General features: G+C 30.2%; 1 pseudogene; it reads right to left on the bottom strand.

The window, feature by feature from the left end:
* Window positions 1-622: 622 nt before the first annotated feature.
* LOC149213034 (uncharacterized) lies at window positions 623-11038 on the bottom strand (annotated as a pseudogene).
* Between the last annotated feature and the right edge of the window lie 284 nt (window positions 11039-11322).

The following is an 11322-nucleotide window of genomic DNA, read 5'->3' as shown; positions in this document are numbered from 1 at the left end:
GCTAAGCAAAGTTTCTGAAACCCTAAGACTTGAACACGCCTCCATCGCTCCGCCCTTCCGTTATGGTCCGTTGCATTGCTTTTCATCATCAATTTTTTTTTTTTTTTTTTTTTTTTTTTTTTTTTTTTTTTTTTTTCAGTATTGAGGTCCTCCAACTCTAATCTTTGCCGCAATAAAACATCTCTAGATGCATGACTTGGTTTTCTAAGGACACGAAACTTAAGAAGGTCAAGGAATAAATGCAATTCTAAAAAAAACATGGAAATAAAAAATATTGTTTCAATACAAAAAAACATTATGCCCACATCGAAAAAAATAGCAGATGAACATGTGATCTAAACTAATTGGACCCATAAATCTCAACCCTTGATTGTGAAGAGAAACATCCTCCACCACCAAAATTTCATATTTGAACTTATTTCTTTGAAACCCCAGTGGCTAGGAGTTTCTTCTTTGATAGAAAGTCCATGTCTGATACTGGACTTCGACGTCCACCTTTTGTTTTGGTTTTTTCCAAGTCACAGGATTCATTTAATTCATTTCTAGGAAATTCATCTATTGCAAAACAAGATGGAACACCCAACAACTCTCTAGGTAAAATTTCCTATATATACCAGTCAGATCATTCAAGAAAATAAGCCTGATAGTTCATGTGGAAATCATAAAATGCATAGGCAATGTGTAGAGTCAAACAGAACAATGGAATGCTTCTTACACCTATCAAGAAGTCAACACCAATACCAAACAATGTTTCATTCTCAATTGTTGCAAGGACCAAAATTTATGCTTCAAGAACACATTCTTCAAATCCTTTCTCATCTACAGGTGAGACTTTATGTATGTTGCATGTGCTCTACAATTGTTTTGTTGCCATGTTTGGAACATCTCTTGATTGTGGAGGATTTTTCTACCGTGATACAACTGAGACATTAGATAATCTCTCCTTGATAATTCTTGATTCAAAATGATATTTGGGCACTAAATCATATCCCTTATCCAAGTGAATTTAAAGATAATTATTTTATTGCAAGGTACACAAAGAATCCATTTCCTTGTTGCTTGACCTCCACTTTCTCAATAGAAATCTACCTTTCAAATTTAAAACTTTAGCTTTAAACCTAGATATTTTTCTCCTATGTTTTATCTATTCCATATGTTGGGTGTCACCTCATTTGTCACGGTCAAGTCCATTTTCAGTTCCCCTATTATCACAAGAAGCATTACCATTCTTCCCAACACTACCCCTCTCAAAACTCATGGCACATATTATAAAAGACTGGGATCTCACCAGGATACTGGGTGAAATATATGTTTTATTATCCATATTTTTGTTGTCTAATTATATCCATCCCACTCTACATGTTTGTCCCATCTACTAGGCTTTTAATCTTGCTACTTGGTTCATGCATATCACAAAATAATTCATAACATTCCTCATCACTCACGTTAGCTCTATTATTTTGTTGGTATCTTTTTTACCGATACACTTGTTTATTTTCATCAAGAAAAGCAAGGACTTTCCCTAAGGAATCTTGAATTTGTTTTTTGTTTTGCTTCTCTTCATGCCCTTAAGCAGCTCTTGACCTTTTTGAAATTGTCTTTGCAGTTGCTTTGTTTCCATATTCAGGTGAATTAGAAGGTTTACAAGGGGAAGATGACAAGGATGAGCTTAACTTGGTTTTGTAATCCCATGAAGATTTGGTACTAGAAGTGGAAGATTCTAGGGATGTATTAATGCACACATATGGAGAAGTATCTGTCAACCTGTTTGGTGAACAATTTTTTTCAGAAAAAACCCATAAGAGTTGGAACTTAAACCAAACTAGAGGAATCATTTTTCATATCTCTCGTTGCATTTTCATTGCCTTTATTTGTAATATGTCAGGCAATTTTCCTTGTATGCTTAGGAACATCAACAATTTCATCCAAGAAAACTTCTTTATTAATCCTTCACTCATCTTTTCTCTTCTCCACAAAACCCATTTTAAGCCTGTGACCCACTTCTTGAAGAAAATCATTAGTGTTATCACTCACTTCTTCTGGATCTCTGAATCCAATTTGAGATCTAGGGAGTAGCTTGGTGATGGACTGGGACTAAAATTTTTGACACCTTTCTAGAGTAGGCTTTGAGACAACCATTCTTGTTGGTATAAAGAAAATGTTATTTTTACCATATGAACTTAATGCAGGAAAATTGTTCCTTTTTCCTTGCACAGAACAGTCTGGCATTGACTTCTCAAGTGGTAAGAATCTTGCTCAACTTCAATTTATATCAAAAACTTCTTCCCCTTCTACTATGAAGGTGTTTTTCATTTTTATTCTCTCCTTTGGAATGCTTTTGATTGTTCTCCTTTTCCTTCAATTCCCCAAGACTTTTCATTGGATTTGACGACTTCATTTTTGGTAATTGTTTTTCTTGAGTTTCTAAAGTATATTTTTTATATTGAGGATGCTTTTCAAGCAATGAATTTGGTTCATGAAGAAATTTCAGGAATAGTTCCTTATTTGATTTCAAAACTTCCAATGCATTGAGAAATTCTTTCGAACTTTGAAGCTCTTCATTAGTTGCAAGATGTTGAGAATTAATAACACTCTCATGTACAAGGGCCATTTTTACCTCATTCATCTTTTCACACAAGCATTTGTTTTTCCACTAACTACATTTTGAATTCATTTGGTTGGACATATTTTGAATGATCTTAAACCTTTGAACCTTACCAGACTATGAATTGTTTCTTAAACTCCTGAGAACTATTTCATAAATATAACAAATATTCAGTTTAATAAATATTTATTTTATTCACTATCCGAGTTTATTCATGTTTATTATATGCATTAGAACACTGATTTTTATCCTCCAATGCCAAAATAGAGTACTTGAAAAGTAGGAGAGCAGCAGAGAAATCAGGTTTAAGAGAAGCCAACAGTAAAGATTTTGTAAGAATAGATTCTTCTATCAATATTATTTTGAGTATAAAAAAACAAAAGCCTCTTATGGTTCTAGCTGCTACAAAACATAATGGTCATTGGGTAACATCTAGAAAATGGATTTTACACATTGTTGATAAATGAGGAAACAATCCAAGGGGCTTCTCTAGGAACTACCACTTTTGACCCTTCCTCAGGGTAGTATATTGACAATTTCCTTTGTGACAACTATGCAATAATGATGTAAAGAAAACATCAATAACTTTGACTAACTGTGACCCTAGAATAACGATGCTTACTCTATAATATTTGTTGGAATGATAGCACCAACCTAGTATGTTTCATGTGTTGTTTGGTATATAGAGGAGTTTACATTCAGTTGGATGGAATGAAAGTTATTCTATGCCTAGACATGGAAATGCTTCCAGCTCCAATGCTGGTGCAAGGGATCATTCATCTTCTTAGCAAGAAGAATCTAGTTCAAGAAACATGATGATGGGTATTGCTATTACTTGGTTTGTTGCAAATTCAAAGAATAGAGCAACTAACCATGAATCTAGAAATTGGGTTCCAATGAACCAAAATCCAAATGGACTTGGGGTTATTGCTTCTTTGATGCTACATCCACTACCAAGTATGCCTTGGGGATCACATCATATTCCATTCACACAAGAACCTAAGAGAAGTGGTTCTTCTCAAGGACAAGGCTTATCATCATTTGTTTCCAGGCCTTCACAGGTTAGTCATTTTAATCCTCAAAATATTCATTCCTCTTCATCATAGATGTGCCTGTGCCATCAGTCACTGGTTTGCAAGTCCCACAATATTTTAGATCAGCAACAGTATTGATGGAACGCCAGGGTGATGGGTTGGTAGGTGTACCATTTGGGTCGCTGCAAGCAATTGCTGCTGAAAGTGATGGACACAACAAAATAATGACTGAGATTTGTAGTATGTACCTTACTAAGAGTTTTTAATGAAAATTAGTTTTAGAGGCAGTCACTAGTATATTAATGGAATTTTTTATGTAGTTCTTCAATATCTGAGGTGGCTATAATTCCATATTTGTCTCTTGATGAAATGATCTATCTATAGAGATCCTTGCTTGTAAAAGCAACCTGGGTTGTGGGATGTGTAGGGAAAATTGGATTGCTCCCAACATAGGGAAGGAGGGCCAACATAGAGTAAAGTTTGCAAATCCCTGTCAAGACAAATATCAATTATGAAATTTGGTTCAATCCTTGGAAGATAATCCTTAGAAAAATCACTTGTTTGGTTTTTTCCCCTATCAAGACAAATATCAATTATGAAATCACTTGTTTGTATCCAATCTCTATTTATGGGAAATTTTTATGCTCATTACATTGGCATTGTGTGTGGTTCATGCTTGTTCCAAATTAGAAATTTTAGGAAACTGCCATCAAAGTACTGCAATTAGCTTGATTGATCTCTTTGTGACAGTGTAAGACTCTCCAAATTTCTTTCAAATCAGTGTTTTCCATAGCAACTCTAACGTTGATTCTTGTAAGCTTGTGTGCAAAAGAGTGTCTGGGGACTTGTTATGAACAAGAGTTTTCTAGTATGAGCAGTAGGCATTAATGCTATTAAAATAGGAGACAGGCCTTGTAGCCTTCGACCATTCAAACTGAATCTAGCTACAGGGAAAATTAATAGCTTGGCATAAGGTAACTGATTGAAACAAACTTTGATCCCTTCCAGAAATCAAAGAAATTGTAAACTGCCAAACCACTAACAAAATTTTCAGGAAAAAATCCAGAGTTTGAGGACATGCCTTGCCATGTTTTTGGAATTGAACATAGTTACCGATCAATTGAGAAAGTGAATTGATACCCATTTTTTTGAGGTAGCAAAAAATCACCCAATTTTGAAAAGTGGTGATGCCAGAATAAAAAAAATTTAGCATATTTTTGGCACTTTAAATTTTCTTATGTATCAAGTATGAACATTTTTTTTCGATGTTAGTAATTTTCATGGTGATTTTGAACTATATTGATTCAGCATCAACCCCTTTTTTTAGAGGGTTGATTTTTGACACTTTAAATTGTTTTTATGTAGCAAGTATGAACACTTTTTTAAATGTTAGTGATTTTCCTCTTTATTTTGGAAAGAGTTGATGCAACATCAACCCTTTTTGTTTAGAGGGCTTATTTTTTACACTTTAAATTTTGTAATGTATTAAGTGTGGATATTTTTTCTAAATGTTTGTGATTTTCATGTTCGTAATAAAACATAGAAAAAATTTTAAAAACATGTAAAAAAATACTCAAAAATAAAACCCATAAAAATGTAAAAATAAAACAAAATTCAATTGTTAAAAAAAAAAAAAATTAAACAAAAAATATAAAATAAATTAAAAAAAAGGAAAATATTCCAAAAAAAAATACATATAATTTAAAGAAAAATTTTGAATATTAATAAAAAAAGAAATACATCCATAATGATTTTTTTTAAGTTTAAAAAAAAAAGAATTTAAAAAAAATCTACCACTTTTATATATATATATATATATATATATATATATATATAGATATAAGTTAAATTAAAAAACATATATATATATATAAGTGTTAAGTTAAAAAACTAATAAAAAAACTTAAAAATTAAAAAATTAAAATTAAAAAAATTTAAACAAAAAAATTACAAAAAATTAAAAATAAAATAAACAAAACAAAAAAAACAAAAAAGCAAACAAACAAACAAACAAAAACAAAAACAAAAAATATTTAAATTCGAGACAACAAAAAAAAAAAAGAAACAAACAAACAAACAACAAACAAGACAAAACAAAACAAAGCAAAGAAACCTTTAAAAAAAAAAAATTAAAGCTAAATTAAAAATTAAAAACAAAACAAAGAAACCCTTAAAAAGATAAAAAATTAAAACTAAATTAAAAATTAAATTTGATTAAAAAAGCAATTAAAACTAAATTAAAAATTAAAAAAAAAAAACAATTATTAAAAAGTAAAAATAAATAATAAAAATTGCGCCACCCCCTAAGTGTGGAGGCGGCTGCGTGCAGCCACCTCCCCGCCCGCGCCGGTGGCCAACCTCACCTGGGGGGTGGTGCAAATTATTATTATTATTATTATTATTATTATTATTATTATTATTATCATCATTATTATTATTGGTAAGTAAGCACTCACAAGGGATTTGAACCAGTGATATATCACAAAGAGTGCCTTAAAAATGCACTCATTCACCGTCAATCCAAATCCCCGTGGGCCAAATTTAATAATAATAATAATAGTATTTTTAATTGTTTTTTTTTTAATTTTTAATTTAGTTTTAATTGTTTTTTAAATCAAATTTAATTATTAATTTAGTTTTAATTGTTTTTTAATTAAATTTTAATGCTTTTATATTTTATTTTTTTTAATTGGTTTTTTTATGTAGTGCCATGATCCGGATTATCCACAGTTTCTAGTTCATTCTGCCGACATTTCAAACCCCAAAGGGGGTCCATCATCAGGACAAATCAGATAGAATATGAATGAAAGATTATTGAGAGAAGTGAGCCTTGCGACCTGGATATAAATAAACCAAGAACCCTAATTTTATAAAGGCCGACACATGATTTCTTATTTATTTTCATTTTTATTTTTGTTTTTATTTTTGCTTTTATTTTTATTTTTATTTTTATTTTTATTTTCCTTTTTATAATAATTTTATAAAATCTTTATAAAATCTTTATAAAATTTTTATTTATAAAAGTTTTATAAAAACTTTTTAATTGATTATTTAAATATTCATTATTAGTTCAGATTTAATTATTTTAATCCTGAACAAATAAGTTTAATTTATTTTATTAATTTTGTACTTCATTTATTAATTATTTTAGTTTTAATTAATTCTTTTTTATTTTTATTTAATTAATTAATTAATTTAAATTAAATTATTAATTATTTTTAACCTTTAATTAATCAATTATCAATTATCAATTATCAATTATTTTAATTTTTAATTTTTTGTTTTCATTTTTTTTTAATTGTTCTTTTTTTAATTTTGTTATTTTTTTAATTCAATTCAATTTTTTTGGTTATGTATTTTTTTAAATGTTTTGTATTTAAAAAAAAAAAGGTTTTTTATTTTAAAAAAATGATTTTTATTTAAAAAAATGTGTTGTTGTTGTTGTTGTTTTTAAGTTAAATTATATTTAATTTTGTTATTGTTTTACTTATTTTATGATATTTTTAATTTTTTTGTCTAATTTTTTATATTTATAAGTTAATTTTATGTTATTTTTTACATTTTTTAAGGCTTTTTTGTCCTTTTTTTATAGTTGAGTGTTTTGTCATGTTTTTAAGTTTTTTTAATGCTTTATTTCTTGTTATATATATATATATATATATATATATATATATAAAACTTTATTTCTTGTTGAATTTTTTGTTTTTTTTTACTCTTTTTAATTTTTATAATATTAAAAAAAAACTTTTGTGTTATTTTTTGTGATTTTTTATTTTTTTCAATATTTTAATTTTTGTTTTCTTTTTTATTATTTTTTGTGTTTTTTTTTATTGTTTTTATTTTATTTTTCAATATTTAAAATTTGCTTTCTTTTTTTGGTTTTTTTTTCATTGTTTTTTATTTTTATCAATATTAAGAAAAAAAAAATTGTATTATTCTTTTGTGTTTTACTTTATTGTTTTTTTTTTTTTCAATATCCAAGTTTTTGTTTTCTTTTGTGTTTTTTTTTGTTTCTTTATACATTTTTTTTTTGTTATTATTTTCATTTTTTTTCTACAAGGTCTATGTCGATGCTCGTCTAACAACCCGATCCCATCATGGGCAATTTGATAGTTGATTTTAAAATTTTCATTATAATGAATCAAGTCTCCTCCACAATCTATCAATTTCATAGTTGACTTTTAAGTTTTCATTACAACGGGTCAAGTTCACATACACCGCATGTCAATTTGATGGTTGATTTATAAAAAAAAATTTGCAATGTATCGAGTTGTCTTAGACTAAGATTTTAAAATAGTTATATATTTTGCATTTAAGGAAAAAATTACTCTTGAGTGTTCATTTTTAAAGTTTTCTGTCATAAAAAAAAATTTCATAATGTCATACTTGAAATATTTTGAAAACTTGAGATTTTTTTTGTAGTCATAATCTTTGGTTTTAATTGCATGGTTGAAAATTTGTCAAGGTTTTAATGTTTTTCTAAGCCATGATATTTTATCTTTAATTCTATGGTCGAAAACAATTACAATTTCAAGGTTTTTTAGAGTCACGATATTTTATCTTTAACAACATGGATGTAAATAGTTGGAATTATCAGGATTCGAGACATGATATTTTATCTTTAACATCTTGTTTGAGGATTGTTGGAATTTTACAGTTTTCAAAGTCCAGATATTTTCTCTTTAACTCAATTGCTAAAAAATGTCAAAATTGTAACCCAATGTTTTTTTTGTTATTCCAGAATAAACAATTTTTTTTAAGGGTGCTTTTTTCATTCATTTTTCAAAAAAATGGTTTTTAGTTCCATTTAAAAAAATGTTGAAAATTTACCTTAAAAAAAAGCATTGTTTTGGAATAAACAATTTTTTTAAGGGTGTTTTTTTAATCCACCTTTAAAAAAATTGGTTTTTACTTCCATTTAAAAAAAATGTTGAAAATTTACCCTAAAAACAAAACATCATTCTGGAATAAACATTTTTCATTTTTTTGTTGTTTTTTCATGTTTTTTGGGGTTTTTAGGCTTGAGTACTCGTTTTGAGGTAATAGTTCATGTTTCATCTGTAACTATGTTATTGGAGTGTAAGGAAGAAGTTGCGAAAATTTGAGAGAGCAAGTTTCCTTTATCCAATGACACTTCCCACTTATATTCCTCCAATTTGCAATGCGCTAAAGCCTGTCTGAACCTCCACCTTCCATCTTTGAACACATCTGTTTTGGGTGCAAAAGGAGTAGCTTGAGGGGAAGGAATAAGGAGAGCAGGGAGGTTGCCTCTAGAAGGAACTCAAATATGTAAGTGATACAAACCAATGAATACTGAAACACCTATAGAGACCACAAACCAATGAACATAGAACCATAACCCAACCTAAATTTTTCCATTGCAAACAACCCTTAAATGAAGCTCCTTGATCTACCATTTCCAAGGTGTTTGGTTGGCTTGTCTGCATATAATACTTCATATTGATTGTTGTGCACATTAGTATCCACTTTATTTTGAATTTAGGGGATCAGTCTAAAGTCCATCACCCTACCTTTAAATAATGTTCCAAGGTCTGGTGAATGGAGCTCCTTGAATTTCCATTCCCAAGGTGTTTGGCTGGCTTGTTTGCATTGAGTACTTCATATTGATTGTTGTGCACATTAATATCCACTTTATTTTGAATTTAGGGGATCAATCTAAATTCCATCACCTCACCTTTTAATAATGTTCTAGGGCTAAAGTTCAAAAGCTAACATAGCCTAATGATCTACCTCCTCATTCATTTCTCACTTGAAAGAATCAGATTCATTTGAAAAGAGAGAGAATGTTGTTTGATTATGGAAAGGAGAGTCTTTCATATATATTTTTCTTGATTTGGTTGGTCAATTGTTTCTTTTATGACAAGATTATTCAAAATATTTCGAAGACCCATGTGTATTAGGTGTTGCCTATTAGACGTTTTGGAGTTTTTGGCCGGAATCTAGTGAAAAAATTGTTGGTCAAATCTTGATTTGTGTTGTTTAAACTGGGTTTTTGACTACATATATGGATTTATCACCCTAAAACCCCCTCAGGCACTTGGATTGTGGAAATTTCACAACTTAAAGTTGTGATTCCAACAAATTCTTCTAAGATTTTCGACAAATGAGACCGGAAAATAGGCCTCAGAAGAACATCCAAAATGTCTAATAGATAGACTGTTAATTTTAGTAACAATGGAATGTTCTATGCTTAAGAGCAATTTTACTTCAATTTTCTTACTAGCCCAATATCGATATCTAGTTTAGCAATCACATCAACATGATAGTAAAATGCAGATAGTACATAAATAATAATAGTAGAAGACTTGCCAAGGCAAGATGACACAAGATATGGTACCCTAGGGACAAACCCCAATTTGGGGAAACCCTTGATCAATTCTTTTTATAATTCTTCAAAAGTTCAACAGAGAAACAGAGAGTATAATCTACAATATTCACTTGCCTAATCACAGTGAAATATGATCATTCAAACAACAAAAACAAAAAGCATTAACTAGAAAGTCAATGTTGGTCAACAGGGAAGATTTTGACCTCCAAAACAACTTAGTCAAACTTCGTCAACTTGGCCTCCAACAACAAGTCAAATCAACGCAAAAACAGTCTGAAAATATCTAGTCAAACCTAGTCAACAAAATTCAACGCAACAGTAAGCCCTTCCATAGTCAACGCTAGTCAAACATAGGTAAAACAACCTCATATTTCTTGCCCAGAATAGTGACCTGCCAAACAGAAATATGCTAGACAAAAACGTAGTCAAATATGGTAAATGTCAGTCAAAACAACTTCTTTCAACTTTCGATCAACGTTGGTCAACGCAAGGACAACAAAAGAACGCTCCCTTCTTCGCACGTGTGGAGAGAGGAGCCTCAGAAGATCTGTACCCAAGCAATGAAGGAGAGAGAAGAATGAATGTGTGAGATACCAAAATGAGGAGGAGGCTCCTTGTATTTATATGCAATGTTGAGGGCTTGAGGGTGTTAATTTGATGGTTGGATGACCTTGACAATTTGTCCATAATCAAAATAAATTCATAACTCCATATGTACATGTCAGAATGGGATGATATTTAGATCAATCCTACACCAATCAAAGAGAGGAATCCAATAAAAATATCATCTGCCTCATATGAGCTATCCAAGGTGAAGTTTGGCCCTAGTTTCCCAATTTAACACTCCCTCTCAACTGGGGAGAAATTCACCTATCAAATTGTTTGATAATTTGTACCATCATAGTATTTTCTCTACTCGACTCTGTTGAACCATGAAGAAAGAAGAAATGATCGAGAATGTATCATACCATTCTCCACTGACCTGAAGTCAGTCACCAATAATAGAGAGCGTGTCATATCACTCTTAACTGACCCGAAATCCGTTTCCATTGATCCCAAATCAATATCAACATCCTAACATAGGGATTACAATATTACACGATGCTTCCATCAGTATTACTATGGTCTCTATCCTCATTTCCTTACTCATTGGCTAGATAAGAGGTACTTCCCATGAATCCTAGACTACATGGGTAGGATGTGCTGATAGAAGAAGGTGAACCACTCATCCTGGTCATATGCCATAGGAGAAGGTGAAACACTCATCCTATGCATATCTCAACATGGGGGTATCACAGGGGGTGGTGAACCACTCACCCTATACATCGTGCACC

This window comes from Pinus tabuliformis, chromosome 1_1, assembly GCF_031772625.1.
Source record: "Pinus tabuliformis cultivar Carrire ecotype Pingquan chromosome 1_1, CPIR1, whole genome shotgun sequence".
NCBI lineage: Eukaryota > Viridiplantae > Streptophyta > Pinopsida > Pinales > Pinaceae > Pinus > Pinus tabuliformis.
Note: the sequence above shows the minus strand (reverse complement) of the source record. Positions and strands in the feature narration are given on the sequence as shown.